The following is a 17,327-nucleotide window of genomic DNA, read 5'->3' on the forward strand; positions in this document are numbered from 1 at the left end:
TCATAGTTTTAGAGAGGGTATCCACTTCTGAATTTTCTCTTTTCAATAGGGTGAAGTTCCCTTCCTCTAGATCAGATTTGATCTTCTCCTTTTCCTTGGTTTTCTCTTTATTTTCAGCTGGTTTTTGACTACCCACAACAACTCCACTTCTAGTCATCACAGCTTGGTATTGTTCTTTTGGATTTATAATTGTGTTGCTAGGGAATCTTCCATCTTCTTTGCTGGACAGTTGCTCAGCTAGTTGTCCAATCTGTGTTTCAAGCTTCTTCATGGAAGATTCTTGATTCTTGAAGCTTGTTTGTGTTACTTTCATGAATTGCAGCATGGTTTCTTCCATTTCATTCAGCCTTTCATTCAGTGGTTTAGAAAACCTCTAATTTTTTTGAAGTTGGTTGGCTGGATTCCCTTGGAAATAAGGTTGTTGTGCAGCTGGACCTGCATTTGAAAATAGGATAGCAGAGTTAGAATTTTTCCAATTAGAATTTTGGTTATTCCAGCTATGTTGCTACTGGTTTCTATTGTTAGAGAACTGAAAACCAGGGGGAAATGAAGATTGTTGTCTTTGAAAATTCCCCATATAATTGACTTGCTCTTGAGATTCAGAATTATTTCCATCACAAGCTCTGTTTACATGATTTCATCCACAAAGATCACACACAAGTGGAGTGTTCTGTGTTGGTGCAGCTTGTAAGTTGCTGATTTATTGGGTGAGTCCAGCTATTTGTTCAGAAAACAATTGCTTTTGCAGCTGATTTTTAGTCAAAAAGGTCTCAAGAAGTTTTGCCACATAGCCACTACTCCTTGTTGATTGTCTCAAACTACAGCTTCGATGCATGGAGGAGGCCATCATATCTATAATTCCTTGAGCTTCTTCTAGTGATTTGGTGTTCAAAGAACCTCCTGCAGCTGCATCTATCATTGTTCTAGTTGCTGTATTCATCCCATTATAGAATGTTTCAAGTTGCATCCATTCCGGTATGCAATGGTGTGGGCATCTTCTTAAGAGTTCCTTGTATCGCTCCCATGCCTCATATAAAGTTTCTCCTTCTTGCTGCATGAAGGATGTGATCTCTCCTCTTAGCTTTGCAGCCTTAGAAGGTGGAAAATATTTAGCGAAAAATTTATTGACTAGATCTGCCAAGTAGTTATGCTCCCTTGTGGTTGGGCTTGGAGCCAACATTTTGCCTTATCCCTCAAGGAAAATGGAAACAATCTTAATCTGATTGCATCTTCGCTAACTCTATTGATCCTTATGATATCACATAACTGCAGAAAATTAGAAATATGCAAGTTAGGATCATCTGAAATTAAACCAGAAAGTTGATCTTGTTGAACTAAGTGAAGTAAGGCAGGTTTAATCTCAAAATGGTTAGCTTGAATGGTTGGTCTGACAATAGAAGAACTGTATCCATGCATATTAGGTACTCCATAGTCTCCTAAAGTCCTTTGTATATGTGGTTCAGCCATCTTTGCTTCTGAATTTACAGATGAAGTTGGAGAATTGGCTTGTTTTTCTGCTGAGTTTGGTGAAGAAGGTGTAAACTGCAAATTCTGCTTCTTTTTAGTCGAGTTCTCTGCCCTTAATTCATTCCTTATCCTTCTCAAAGTTTTGTCTCTGTCCAGATCAAATACAAGAACAGATTTGTCTTTATTCTTCCCACGCATATAACACAAGGAAAACTAAACACAAACACTAATACTTGAACTTTGATTAGAACACAGAGCAATGAAGTGCAGAGAAATTACAATCAAAATATTCTTCAAGAGCTAAAAGATAACCTTTGTTTATTTAAAAACAGAACAACAATGCAGTATTACAAAAATTAAAATAATAACAACTAATATATGTAAAATCACTACCAAAACTTAATACGAAATTGAACTATCAAACAGAATTGAATTAAAACAGAAAGTAGGTGGTACAATCTAGCTATCCTCTAGTTACTAATGATGTTAAAAATTAAGATCCCCGGCAACGGCGCCAAAAACATGATACACGCTTTCTATTGTAGTACTTAAATGCTGTAATTCACTACTAGCAAGTGTACTAGGTAGTTGTAGCAAGTTATAAAATGTGGAGATCAGATTAAGTCCCAAGTATCGTCCTTTAGGATCTTATTTTTAATCATCAATTCACAAGATAATAACCATTTGCACCAAATAATTCATTGAACAGATTTCAATATGCAAGAAAGTGAAATTCAAAATTAAAGAAATGAGAAATTGTTAAAAACAGAATGTTAACTTGTACTATTAGAATGAATTACGAATGGATGAAACTTAGGAATTTATTTCACTAGAATATCAATATCAATTCAGTTCTGCCTCTGAACATTCAAGCAGTTAATTGATTGACAATCGGTTTCTCTTTACAATAACCAAAGATTTATTCCTCAACTCATTAGTCCTAATATTCAACCAAATCTCCCTAATTCCTTAGGCCAAATTTAGTTCAATATTGCATTACGAATTAGAACCAAAAGATTGCAAAAATAAGACCACTTATCCCTAAGAAAATCAATAGTTTTGGTGATTAATTCAGATCCAAGCAACAAACCCAATTTCCATTAGTGAAGGTTACTCTTTTGATTAATCAATTGAATTTCCATTCAAAGATCAATTAAACACAGAATTAATCATGATGAATCCATATTTTTACTGATATTTTAGCATAATTCTAGCTCATTTAATAAGAAAAATATATGAAGAAAGCAGAAAAACTCAGAAAAAGAGAATGATTGAAAGTTTTATTTCAATTTGTAGTTATTTTCGCATTTGTAGAATTTATGCTTAGTTCTTAAGGAATTTATCTTGTTTTCAAGGAATAAGCTGAGCAAAAGTCATGGAAATGGAGAATCAATGGAAAGGAAGAGGAAGAATGGCAATGTTGGACTCCAAAATACAAGAATTAAGGGTTGCAGCTTGGGCGTGATCACTATTGTTAGTGAAAGTGATCATTCCAGAGCCTAAAGGAGAAGAGGAGCCTGTACGTAATCACTTTTATTTACAAGAGTGAGCGTTGCCAGTGTGCGTTATTACTTTCGCCAATGAAAGTGAACGTTCCAGAGAGACTTCATTCCTGATGAACTGCGCATTGTCACTTTCGCCAACAAAAGTGAGCGTTCCAGAGGCACTTGTATCAGGCCAGCTTGCGCGTGGTTACTATTACTCACGAAAGTGATCACGCGCAGCCCTCGACCTCCTGCGTTGCCACTCTTATGAGTTAAAGTGAATGTTCCAGAGGAGCCTTCAACTCTGCAAGTTGCGCGTGGTTACTCTTGCTCTTGAAAGTGAACACGCACACTACATAAAGCTTCTGCGTGGTTACTCTTGTGAAGAAAAGTGACAACGTGCAAAACTGGGTTTCTATAAATACATGATTGAAGCGCTAAACTGGGGTCTTTTTGCTCATTTTCTGTTTTGTTAGTTAGATTCTCATTGAGAGAGAGTGGAGAGAAGATTGGGGTCGAAGCTTGAAGCTCCAAGAAGAGGGATCGGATTGGAGCTCGTGGCCATGGCTGCTTTGCATTCTTCTTCATCTTCTTCTTCTTCTTTCTCTGTTTTTGTTGCAATGTGTGCTTAATTTCCCATAGTTAGGGGTTTATGAAACTTGAATTGATGTATTGATTCGACTTTATCTTCTGAATTTTAAGTTCTTGGATTAATTGAGTTGTTAATTCTGCTTTTCATGCAATCTTTGAATGGAAATTCATTTGATTAATCAAGAGGAATCTTTACCAATGGGAATTGGATTGTTTGCTCCGATCTGAATTGTCAACCAGAGTTTAGGGATTTCTTAGGAATAAGGAGACCTAATTCTGCAATCTTATAGTTCTAATTCTTAATACAACCTGAAATTGAATCTCACCTAAGGGATTAGGGAGGTTTAGTGGATTGTTAGGGTCAATGAGTTAAGGAATTAACCTTTGGCTAGGTATATGTGAAACTGATTGTCAATTATTCAATTGCTTGAATGTTCAGAGGATTTAATTGGATTGATTTTGATATTCTTGTGAAGTAAATTCCTAACTATCCTTCATTGCTATTTCATTTCATCACAAATCTTATACTCTGTTTTTCTACAAGTTCTTTGCTTTAATTGCTTTGGTTTACTGCTGTTATATGTTACAAATCTCATTCCAAAATTCGTATGGCTCAAATGGTTATTTTTCTGTGAAGTGATAATTGAGTTCCTAATTCCCTGTGGAGACGATACTCGGATCTTAAATTTACTCATTACTTGCTGCAATCCTAGTGCACTTGCTAGTGTTTAGATTGCAAACAACAAGTTTTTGGCGCCGTTGCCAGGGAAATTAGAGTTTCAATATCATTAGTAACATAAGAATAGCTAGATTGAGTATTTTGTTCTCTGAATTTCTGTAGTAGTAGTCTGTAGTTAGACATTTTGTCCATTCTGCATAATTCTGCAACTTTTAAACTTGTGTTTCAATTACTTTTACTGATAATTACTGCATAATTTTCGTGGTGCAGTTCTGAATACTAACTTGTAGTTTACTTTTGCTTCATTTTGAATTGTATATGCGTGGCTAAAACAAAAACAAATCAACTCTAGTCTTTGATCCTGACATAGACATAACCTTAAGGAGATTGAGAAAAGATTCTAGAGCAGAAAAAGCCATAGGGAGTGATAGTGAGTTAGAAGCTGTCCATTCTCCAGAATCTCAGAGTAATCCTAGAGTGAAAAGAACACCTACATCTTTGAGACAACTAAATTCAGAAATAGAGATGGCAGAACAGAACAGATTTAGAACATTAGGGGACTATGCTATTCCTAACATGCAAGGTTTTAACTCTTCTATAATCAGGCCAACTATTCAAGCCAACCATTTTGAGATTAAACCTGCTTTATTACACTTAGTCCAACAAGATCAGTTTTCTGGTGGAAATTCTGATGATCCTAACTTACATATTTCAAATTTTCTACAGCTGTGTGACACCATAAGAATAAATGGGGTTAGTGAAGAAGCCATCAGACTGAGACTATTTCCTTTTTCCTTGAGAGATAGAGCAAAATGCTGGTTACAAGCTCAACCACAAGGAAGCATCACAACCTGGACAGAACTTGTGAATAAGTTTTTAACCAAGTACTTCCCTCCATCCAAAGCTGCTAAGTTAAGAGGAGAAATTACATCCTTTATGCAGCAAGAAGGAGAATCATTGTATGAAGCTTGGGAAAGATACAAAGAACTGCTTAGAAGGTGTCCACATCATTGTATTCCAGATTGGATGCAATTGGAAACTTTTTATAATGGGATGAATGTAGTAACAAGAACAATGGTTGATGCTGCTGCTGGAGGTTCATTAAATACAAAGTCCTTGGAAGAAGCTCAAAGGATTATTGACATGATGGCATCTTCAATGTATCAGAATTCAAACTCAAGGAATCAAGGAAGAAACTCTGGTCATGAAGCTAAAGTTCTGGAAACTTTTCTTGCACAAAATCAGCTACAAAATCAAATGTTTTCAGAACAATTAGCTGCCTTAACACAACAAATCAACAATCTGCAAACAGGGAGTGTGCCTGCCAGTCAGCTAAGTTGTGATTTTTGTGGAGGAAACCAGGCAAATGGTGCATGTGAGGCATCCACAAGTGAACCACAAGAGCAAGTGAATTATATGAATAATTTTCAGAGACAACAACCATCATATCCCCCTGGATTTCAATTTTCGAATAATAGAACTCAGCAGTATTCTAATTGGAATAATCAATATTCTGCTGCAAAGAATTCTAATTCAAATTTGCCTTTTTCTAATGCAGGTCCAACAACACAACAGCCTTATTTTCAGAGGAATTCATCCACTCAACCTCAAGGAAATCAGAAATTTTCCAGACCTATGAATGAGAGGTTGACTGAGATGGAAGAAACTATGCTGCAATTCATGAAGGTAACTCAAACAAGCTTCAAAAACCAAGAAGCTTCCATGAAGAAACTAGAGACACAGATTGGACAATTAGCTGAACAATTATCCAGCAGGGATGAAGGAAGATTTCCAAGCAATACAGTAATCAATCCTAAAGAGCAATGTCAAGCCATAACTACAAGGAGTGGAGCTGTAGTTGCAAGCCCTAAACCAGCAGAAAAGAAAGTGAATGATGTAGTAGAAAGAAATATTGAACAAGATCTGCAACAAGGAAATTTTAAGCTATTGAAGAAAGACCATTCAGAAGAAAAAGAAAAAGTTCCTATGAATTCTGAAAGGAAAACCAAAAAGCAACTCTTTGAGGAAGCTTGTAAGCCAATAGACCCAGAAAAATACAAGAGGCTACCCTATCCTCAAAGAGTCCAAAATCCTAAACAAGAGGAACAATTTGAAAGGTTTATGAATGTCTTTAAGAAATTACAAATTAACATTCCTTTTGCAGAAGCTTTGGAGCAAATGCCTTCATATGCAAAGTTCATGAAAGAACTACTTTCCAGAAAAAGGAAGCTAGAGCATGACAAAACAGTACCTTTGACAGAGGAGTGCAGTGCCATTCTCAAGAGAAAGCTTCCTCAAAAGTTGAAAGATCCTGGATCATTTAGCATTCCTTGTGAAATAGGAAACTGCACTGTGGGAAGAGCATTGTGTGACTTAGGAGCAAGCATAAATCTGATGTCATTAGCTGTTCTGCAGAAACTTGGAATAGAGGAAGTGAAGCCTACCAACATTACACTGCAACTAGCTGATAGATCATACACTTATCCATATGGAGTTGTTGAAGATTTATTAGTTAAAGTTGATAAGTTCATTTTTCCTGCAGATTTTGTAATTCTGGACATGGAGGTGGATTCTAACATTCCTTTGATCCTAGGGAGGCCATTTCTTGCAACTGGAAGAGCTTTAATAGACGTGCAAAAAGGTGAACTTATGCTTCGAGTTCAAGATGAGAAGGTAATATTTAATGTGTTTGAAGCTTTAAAATATCCAGTTGAAGATAATACATGTATGAAGATAGATATACTGGATACTTTCATTACACAACACCATATGAAAGATTTTGATGAAATTGCTGTGTTAGAAGAGATAATATCTGCAGGGAATGACAAATCTGAAACTCTGAATGAAGAAGATATCATGGAAGTGCAGCAGCAACTAGAAGCTCTGCCAATTCAAAAACCTGCAGAAAATATAGTGAAAGAAGAGCTGAAAAAGGATGCTAAAGAAGAAGAAAAGCAAGGGCTAGAACTGAAACAACTCCCTTCACACTTGCGGTATGCATTTCTGGATGAGAATCATGAAAATCCAGTCATCATCAATAATGAACTTAAGGAAGAACAAGAGGAAAAATTGCTCAGAATTTTGAGAGAACACAAATCTGCAATTGGCTGGAGTATTGCAGACCTGAAAGGTATAAATCCTTCATTTTGTAAGCACAGAATTTTATTTGAAGAGAATTTCAAACCTGTTATGCAGCCACAAAGGAGGTTAAACCCAGCCATGAAAGAGGTAGTTAAAAAAGAGGTCATAAAGCTATTAGATGCAGGAATAATATACCCAATTTCTGACAGCAATTGGGTAAGTCCAGTCCAAGTTGTTCCAAAAGAAAGGTGGTATGACAGTGGTACCTAATGAAAAGAATGAACTTGTCCCTACTAGGACTGTGACTGGATGGAGAATGTGCATAGACTATAGAAAATTAAATGATGCAACTAGAAAAGACCATTTTCCACTACCATTTGCAGATCAAATGTTAGAAAGACTTGCTGGACATTCATTTTATTGTTTTCTTGATGGGTATTCAGGATATAATCAAATAGCTGTAGATCCTTTAGATCAAGAGAAAACTGCATTTACATGTCCATTTGGAGTCTTTGCATATAGGAGAATGCCATTTGGTTTGTGTAATGCCCCTGCCACTTTCCAAAGATGCATGCTTTCTATTTTTTCTGATATGGTAGAAAACATCATAGAAGTGTTCATGGATGATTTCTCTGTTTTTGGTGATTCTTTTGATGATTGTTTAGCTAATCTATCCACTGTTTTGCAGAGATGTCAAGATACTAACCTTGTGTTAAATTGGGAGAAGTGCCATTTCATGGTACAAGAAGGCATTGTCCTTGGTCATAAAATTTCAGAGAAAGGAATGGAGGTGGACCAAGCTAAAATAGAAGTCATTAGTAAATTGCCTCCACCTGTCAATGTTAAGTGAGTTAGAAGTTTTTTAGGACATGCTGGTTTTTATAGAAGATTCATAAAAGATTTTTCCAAGATTGCTAAACCCTTGAGTAATTTACTTGTAAAAGATGCAGATTTCATATTTGATGATAATTGTTTGCATGCATTTTCTGTTTTAAAAGAGAAACTGATTTCTACACCTATTCTTGCAAAACCAGATTGGAAATTACCTTTTGAACTCATGTGTGATGCAAGTGATAGTGCAGTGGGTGCTGTTTTAGGACAGAGGAAAGATAGGAAATTACATGCTATCTATTATTCAAGCAAAGTGTTAAATCCTGCACAAGTGAATTACACAACAACAGAAAAAGAACTTTTAGTTGTTGTACATGCTTTTGATAAGTTCAGATCATATTTAATGGGTTCAAAAGTGATTGTATACACTGATCATGCTGCTCTTAAATATCTTTTGACAAAACAGGATGCAAAGCCCAGATTATTAAGATGGATTCTACTCCTCCAAGAATTTGAGCTAGAGATCAAAGACAAAAAAGGGAAAGAAAACAGTGTTGCTGACCACTTGTCAAGATTACCACTTGAAGTCATACCATTTGGAGTGGAACAAATTAAAGAAGAATTTCCAGATGAAAGCCTATTCAAGATTGAATCACAGCCCTGGTTTGCTGATATAGCCAACTTTAAAGCTACACACCATGTTCCAAATTGGATGAATTGGCAGTAGAGAAAAAAATTCTTCCATGATAGCAAATATTATGTTTGGGAAGATCCACTACTGTTCAAAATTGGAATAGATGGATTGCTGAGAAGGTGTATACCAGAGGAAGAGCAGCAAGATGTTTTGTGGCATTGCCACAGTTCAGAATATGGAGGACATCATGGAAGTTCAAGAACAGCAGCAAAAGTTTTGCAATCTGGTCTTTTCTGGCCAACTTTGTTCAAAGATGCTAAGAACTATGTGGAAAGGTGTGATAGATGCCAAAGAATGGGGAATATATCTAGAAAACATGAGATGCCATTACAAAATATACTTGAAGTAGAATTGTTTGACATGTGGGGAATAGACTTCATGGGTCATTTCCCTACCTCATTCTCGAATGAGTACATGCTTGTAGCAGTGGACTATGTGTCCAAATGGGTGGAAGCAATTCCTACCAGAACCAATGATGCTAAGACTGTTATTGCATTTATCAAAAAGAACATTTTTTCAAGATTTGGAGTGCCCAGAATTCTGATAAGTGATGGAGGAAGCCATTTCTGCAACAAATATGTAGAATCAGTCCTAGAGAAGTATGGAGTAAAGCATAGAATAGCTACACCCTATCACCCTCAAACAAGTGGTCAAGTGGAGGTTTCCAACAGAGAAATAAAACAGATTTTGGAGAAAATAGTTAGTAGTTCAAGGAAGGACTGGTCTAAGAAAGTGGATGATGCTTTGTGGGCATACTGGACAGCTTTCAAGACACCAATTGGCATGTCTCCTTATCAATTAGTATATGGAAAAGCCTGCCATTTACCAGTGGAACTAGAACATAAAGCTTTTTGGGCTGTGAAATGGTTGAATTTTGATCAAGTGAGTGCAGGAAATAAAAGATTGTTACAGCTGCATGAATTAGACGAGTTTAGACTCATGCATATGAAAATGCCAAAATGTATAAGGAAAGGACCAAAAAGCTGCATGACAAGTTTATTCTAAAAAGAGATATAAAACTTGGGCAGTCTGTTTTGCTTTTTAATTCAAGGTTGAGATTGTTTTCAGGGAAATTAAAATCTAAGTGGTCTGGACCTTTTGTGGTGAAAGAAGTATTTCCATATGGTGCTGTACTAATAGCAGATCCAAAGGATGGGAGAGAGTTCAAGGTGAATGGACAAAGACTAAAAATCTATCATGGAGGTCAAATTGAGAAAGTCCAAGTGTGCTTGAAATTGGTTCCTCTTGAGTGAGGAACAACTAATGTCAAGCTAGTGACATTAAAGAAGCGCTTTGTGAGAGGCAACTCACATTTCTAACCCAATTTAACTTTTCTGCATTAATTTTGAATTAACAGTGTTTATAAGAAGTCAAAAGTCTGCACTTTTCATCTTGGTTACCTTGCTGAATTTGATGTTTGGAATAAATCTGGTGGCTGAAACAAGAATGCAGATTGGAATTAATTAGAATGCTTAAAGTTCTTGTACAGTCTGAATAATAGTTATCAAAATTTGCAAATTCTCTGAAAAATACAAAGTTTTGCATCATACTCATCATATTCTGTAAATTTGATGCAAAAGGTAAATTTTGAAGCATGTTAAATCTGTCATTTGTAGCGAATCTGATAAATGCAATTGGACTTCATACTATAATGTGTTATGGAAAAGTCAGAATTGCATTGTGAATCTGTTAAGTAGAAATTCTGCAGAATTCAGCCTTGGATGAATGTTGCATATGTAATTAAAGGTGAACATGATGAGGGAAATAGGTATTTTATATGGTGAGTGTGTATTGGAATGATTATGATTTGTTAAGTGAGCCAATTAAAGTTTGGAGAACTTGGATTGATGAAAGGAATCACTCTTTTGCAGGAAAGCAATCAAGCAGAGATGGAATTCTGAGATTTCCCCTCTGGAACAATCACTCTCGCTGATGAGAGTGATAACGCAGAAACTGACTGGGAAACACAGCTCTCTGGAACAATCACTCTCGCTGATGAGAGTGATAACGCAGAGGCAGATGAGAAAAACACACTCTCTGGATCACTTCCTTTCCTTGTCAAGAGTGATCACGCGCAGGTAAGTATGGAATATTTCATAGCGCGTTACTCCTTTTACTGATAAAAGTAACTACACTCAAGCAATAAGCTTGCGCGTTATCACTTTGCCCAGCAATAGTGATAACGCGCATTGCATTCAAAATTTTCAAGTTCTCTGGAACACTCACTCTGTTTGACAAGAGTGACAACGCAGAATTTTTTTAAAAAGGGAACGTTCACTTCTCACTTAAAAAGTGGGCACGTGCACACGCGTGACCCCAAACTCCATATAAAGGAACCACGCTCACATCCATTTAAACCTAAATCCCCATTTCCCTCTGAAATTCCTCTGACTTTCAGTCTTTCGTGAAGCAACCAGCAAGCATTTGTTCCTTCTTTTTCATTGTCATTCACATTTCTGAAGCTCAAGGTACGTTCTCTGCATTCTCTGAAATTGTATTTAGGGTTTTTCTTTGCTGCAACTCTGGAAAAATGTCAAAAATGGAAAAAGGGAAATATCTTGAGCGTAATTGATATAAGGAACTTTAAATACTGTGAATAGGTTTTCAAAGTCATTCAATCTCCTCTGTTAATATATTCACATCTGCATTATGCGAAAAAAAAATCTGAAAATGACTTTGAAAGAAATAGAAATATTCCAGTTGCCATCAACGAAAATACTCCTTGCATGCAATATTTGAATGTTGATGTCTGAACTGAGTTGTATGGAATGAGTTACTGCTGTATATTGCACTGCATGATTGTACAGATACCATATTGATAAGTCCTGCATTAAGCTGATTTTTAGTCTTTGATGATAATGAATGAGTGCACTGTCCTAATTGTATGTGATTCAAAGAAACAATAGGCAATATTCTGGATGAATTTCACTGTCAGAAGAAAATTTCTTTTAGGAATCATTAGTAGTTGAAATTTGGTTGAAAATTGTGATTCTTTTTCTGCATTCTTGGTGAAATTGTGAACTTTGAGGGAACAAATTATGAAGGCCAGTTTAAAATCCCCTGAATATGGTTTGATTAATTTTGTACCTAAGTTCTGGTGTATCTTAAAAGTTAAGAGAGCATGTAAAAAAAAAAATATATGTTGATGACCTATAATAGCATCTCTGTGTTAACCTGATGTGCTTTGAGAGTGTGCACTCTAAACTACAAATTTAAAGGTTTAACCAATTTTGACTTTGATTGCTTAGTAATTTGCAATAGTGCTTGTGTGTTGATATGATTACATTCTCATGACAGCAACTGATTGTAAATAGATACATACTGCAAGTTGGAATTCTGCACATGGATTGATTGAATTTATCTAGTAAAGAGATGTATACTGTCACAATTCTGTGTCATGAATTTTAAACTGTCAAATTACTTGCTTGTTTTTGCAGCCACTTCAAAATGGTCAGAACTTCTTTGAATACACCAGTTGGACCTTCTAAGAAGACCAAAGCTGGATCTGCCAGCAACACCCCAAGAAGGAGATCTATCAGGAATATGCAAGCTGGAACAGCCAGGAATTATTCAACCACTAAAAGAGCAAGAACTGATGGTGTCTCACTTTCCTCACCCATTGAAATTGCTGACCCTCCTCAGCCAAGTGTAACCACACCTGCAACCTCTTCACCACCTCAGCCGACCAGAAGAAATGCTCCTTCTACCTCTACCCCTACTGATCATGATCCAAGATTCAGGAGCATTGCTCATGAAAACTATTTCAAGGCAAATATTCTGAGGAGGAAGATTGTCCCAGATAGAGCCTTTGAAATTGCTGAAGGTAACTACCCTGAGTACTCAGAAGAAATTCAGAAAAGGGGATGGGACAACTTCTGCTCCTTGGCTGATAATGGTTGGAGAGAAATTACACAGGAGTTTTATGCAAATGCAATGCGGTTCAAGGGAGACCAAATTCCCAAATTTCACACAATGGTCAAGGGTATGAGGGTGGATTTCACTGCTGCCAACATCAATCGAGTGTTGGAAATTTACACTGAAAGACAACCTGGGCAGATGGACTTCACTGACTTTAAGAATAGTCAAGACAAGGATTATATTGAAATCCTGCACAGAATTGGAAGGCCAGGCACAACTTGGCAGCTGAACCTTGCCCAGAAACCCAAGTGCATCACCACCAAGAACCTACTACCATTTGCTAAAGTCTGGAGTACCTTTCTATTGAATTCTTTCATGCCAGTCAAGCATAGTTCAACCCTGGCAGTAAAGAGGGCTGAATTATTGTTTGCTATTGTTAATGATATGTACATTGATGCAGGGGAAGTAATTAGTGAATGTATCTTAAATATTCTGAAAACAAAAAAAGATTCACTAGCCTTTCCCTCATTAATCACTTTACTTTGTGAGGATGCAGGGGTTGAAGTTGGAGACTACCAAGAGAAAATCAGATCTGCTCCCCCTATCTCTGTCTCAATGGTAAAGGAAATCTATGCCACCACCTCCTGCACTTCAGCTGCACCTATCCCTACTCAGTTCAGAAAGGAGAAACCAATGAAGATGAAGGACATCCTACATCTTTTGGTTGAAAGGCAAAATCAATTGGCTGAACGAAAAACTGAGCTCCACAACAGTTTGAAGGCAGGAACCATGCTAGTGGAATGTGTGTTGATGAATCTTGGTCAGAAGATGGGAATGACCAAAGATGAACTTTATCACACACCAGACTTGGCTGAGAATGCTCAATGTCTATGCTCATCAGTTTTTAAAGACTTGCCAATATACAAGACTCATTTTCCACAGCCAACTGAAGAAGTGGTGGAGGAAGAAGAAGATGAGGAGGATGAGGAAGAAGATGAAGATGAAATTTCTGATGAGGAGGATGCTCAAGATGACTAGCTTAGGATTTTTATTTTCTTTTCTGTTAATTCGAATTTTCTCTTGATGGTTTTGTAATTAAGTTTCAAACTTTTTGGTTTCATTTTAGAATTTGGGTTTGTAATTTGCACACTTGGTATATTTTGGTTTCATGCTAATTCTGAACAATTATGTTTTGAACACACATTAATTATGCAGAATTCAATCCCTTTTTCACTTGCTAATTGACAAAATTTTTGGTGTTTTGTGCAGAAAATGTCACACTCACACAACACTCACACACATTGGCTGATGACACCTGCACAAGCTGCCATGAAAGGGGGGTTATTCCTTACCTCTTGATTCATGTGTTAGCTACACAATACACTGAAAATTTACTGATAATAGTCTAGGTTATGAGCTGTTTTCTGCAAATTAACTGCAAGATGGGTGACAATTTTGTGAATTCTGTGTGAATTTTTTTTTTAAGTTGTTTTTTCCCATTCTCAAAATGAGATCACACTTGTATTTTCAAAAATGAGGCAGTTGCCACTAGGTGCATAAATTTCTGAAAAGTGCATTGTGTTTTCATTAATCCACATGATCACTTATAATACCTAGTGAGATTTGAGCTGTCTAATTCTTATCTTGTGTGATTAATCATATTTGGCTGTATTCTCTAGAACTTGCCCTTGTTCTTAATTGAATATGCATGCTACAGTTTTCACCCACATGATAGAGGCCATGTTTGATTATACCTAGTCAGCCTAAAGGCCTTCCTTTATGATTGAATATCTTAGTTCACCCTTTTGAGCTTAATATCCCTTTCTTGAAATTACCTCATTATAAAGCCTTGACTGAAAAACCAATTTTTACCATTCAAAAGATCAAAGGCATAATGAGTTTAATCAAGAATGAGTTTTAAAACTAAGTTTGGGGTGGCATCCAGATTTTAATTGCTTGAGGACAGGCAATGTTCTAAGTTTGGGGTGGGAAATAGCATGCTATGTAAGTTTGAGTTCAACAAGCCAGAAAGAAAAAACAAAAGTGCTGCAGTAAAATGAAAAATTTATGAAGCAAAGCTGTGAAAAGAACAAAAATGTGAGTTCAAAAGAAAAGAATTGCAGCAAAGTGCTGCAGAAAAGAAGATAGTGACTGAAAGCAAGAAAAGAAGAAAAGTATCAGTGAAAATTCTGCTGCAAGAAAAAAATTTGTTTGCTGTATAAGTGAGAGAATTAAGGAGGAATAATGTAGATCCAGGCTAGTTTTAAAACAAATCACTCAAAATGCCTCTGATCTTTTGAAACTGCATGTATTGTTTTCCATTTTCTTTGATACCTACCTTAACCTTAGCCTTGTTATAACCTGAAAAAGTCCTCTAGATGTGTGATTAATTGTACTAAGCAGAGGAGATGGAGAAATTGGGCAAGCATATGGTAGAGTGCAGTGAAATTGATGATTTAGAGTGAAAACAGCACCTAAACACTGTTAAGTGATGAGAGAAACACTTCCAAGTGAGCTGTGATCATGTTGATTAATTGTACTCACATGAATTTTGATGAAATATATGAACTTAGGTAGCAATTCTTACTCAATGATGATTATGCAGTAGAAATATCATGATGAGTATTTGGATGAACAACTTGATTGAAAATTTTGCAGAAAACACAGAATTAGAAATTAGAAAAATCTGAGAAAAGTAGTTTGCTATTTGAATTTGAAAATGGAGGAACTTACCCTCGGTTTAGTTTGATTTGCTTGAGGACAAGCAAAAATTCAAGTTTGGGGTGGTGATGAATCCATATTTTTACTGATATTTTAGCATAATTCTAGCTCATTTAATAAGAAAAATATATGAAGAAAGCAGAAAAACTCAAAAAAAGAGAAAGATTGAAAGTTTTAATTCAATTTGTAGTTATTTTCGCATTTGTAGAATTTATGCTTAGTTCTTAAGGAATTTATCTTGTTTTGAAGGAATAAGCTGAGCAAAAGTCATGGAAATGGAGAATCAATGGGAAGGAAGAGGAAGAATGGCAATGCTGGACTCCAAAATACAAGAATTATGGGTTGCAGCCTGGGCGTGATCACTATTGTTAGTGAAAGTGATCATTCCAGAGCCTAAAGGAGAAGAAGAGCCTTGCGTAATCACTTTTATTTACAAGAGTGAGCTTTGCCAGTGTGCGTTATCACTTTCGCCAGCGAAAGTGAACGTTCCAGAGGCACTTGTATCAGGACAGCTTGCGCGTGGTTACTATTACTCACGAAAGTGATCACGCGCAGCCCTTGACCTCCTGCGTTGCCACTATTATGAATAAAAGTGAATGTTCCAGAGGAGCCTTCAACTCTGCAAGTTGCATGTGGTTACTCTTGCTCTTGAAAGTGAACACGCACACTACATAAAGCTTTTACGTGGTTACTCTTGTGAAGAAAAGTGACAACGCGCAGAACTGGGTTTCTATAAATACATGATTGAAGTGCGAAACTGGGATCTTTTTTTTCTCATTTTCTGTTTTGTTAGTTAGAGTCTCGTTGAGAGAGAGTGGAGAGAAGATTGGGGTCGAAGCTTGAAGCTCCAAGAAGAGGGATCGGATTGGAGCTCGTGGCCATGACTGCTCTGCATTCTTCTTCATCTTCTTCTTCTTCTTTCTCTGTTTTTGTTGCAATGTGTGCTTAATTTCCCATAGTTAGGGGTTTATGGAACTCGAATTGATGTATTGATTTGACTTTATCTTCTGAACTTTAAGTTCTTGGATTAATTGAGTTGTTAATTCTGCTCTTCATGCAATCTCTGAATGGAAATTCATTTGATTAATCAAGAGGAATCTTTACCAATGGGAATTGGATTGTTTGCTCCGATCTGAATTGGCAACCAGAGTTTAGGGATTTCTTAGGGATAAGGAGACCTAATTCTGCAATCTTATAGTTCTAATTCTTAATGCAATCTGAAATTGAATCTCACCTAAGGGATTAGGGAGGTTTAGTGGATTGTTAGGGTCAATGAGTTAAGGAATTAACCTTTGGCTAGATATATGTAAAACTGATTGTCAATTATTCAATTGCTTGAATGTTCAGAGGATTTAATTGGATTGATATTGATATTCTTGTGAAGTAAATTCCTAACTATCCTTCATTGCTATTTCATTTCATCACAAATCTTCTACTCTGTTTCTCTGCAAGTTCTTTGCTTTAATTGCTTTGGTTTATTGCTGTTATATGTTACAAATCTCCTTCAAAAATTCGTATGGCTCAAATGGTTATAATTCTGTGAAGTGGTACTTGAAACCTAAATTCCCTGTGGAGACGATATTCTGATCTTAAATTTACTCATCACTTGCTGCAATCCTAGTGCACTTGCTAGTGTTAGATTGCAAACAACAGTTTGCAACATACATTGAACATGTTGTGAACATTTACTATGAAAGCAATTAAAACAAGGGGGTTTTGTCTAATTCCAATTTTAATGTAAAGGCAAGTGATGAAATTAATGAATCCAATCAATGAAAAATGCAATCCTTAGTTTGTTCATTGATAACCACGTCGCAATGGTATCAAACAAACTAGATTTTCTTAAAAATTTTGCAATACAAGGAGTAAACCTAGGTCATCTCACAAGGACATAAGATACATTCTGTTTCTGGTTCCATCA

At 36.3% G+C, this 17,327-nt stretch overlaps 2 non-coding genes across 2 annotated transcripts; one reads left to right on the forward strand and one right to left on the reverse strand.

The window, feature by feature from the left end:
- The first annotated feature begins 977 nt into the window (after positions 1–977).
- LOC113864114 lies at positions 978–1,084 on the forward strand. Its single transcript, XR_003504718.1, has one exon. It is a non-coding gene; the product is annotated as a small nucleolar RNA R71 (small nucleolar RNA).
- Positions 1,085–5,130: 4,046 nt separating this feature from the next.
- On the reverse strand, positions 5,131–5,237 carry LOC113863995. The gene has a single exon (XR_003504605.1). It is a non-coding gene; the product is annotated as a small nucleolar RNA R71 (small nucleolar RNA).
- Between the last annotated feature and the right edge of the window lie 12,090 nt (positions 5,238–17,327).

This window comes from Abrus precatorius, unplaced genomic scaffold (assembly GCF_003935025.1).
Source record: "Abrus precatorius isolate BTA unplaced genomic scaffold, Abrus_2018 Scaffold3, whole genome shotgun sequence".
Taxonomy (NCBI): Eukaryota; Viridiplantae; Streptophyta; class Magnoliopsida; order Fabales; family Fabaceae; genus Abrus; species Abrus precatorius.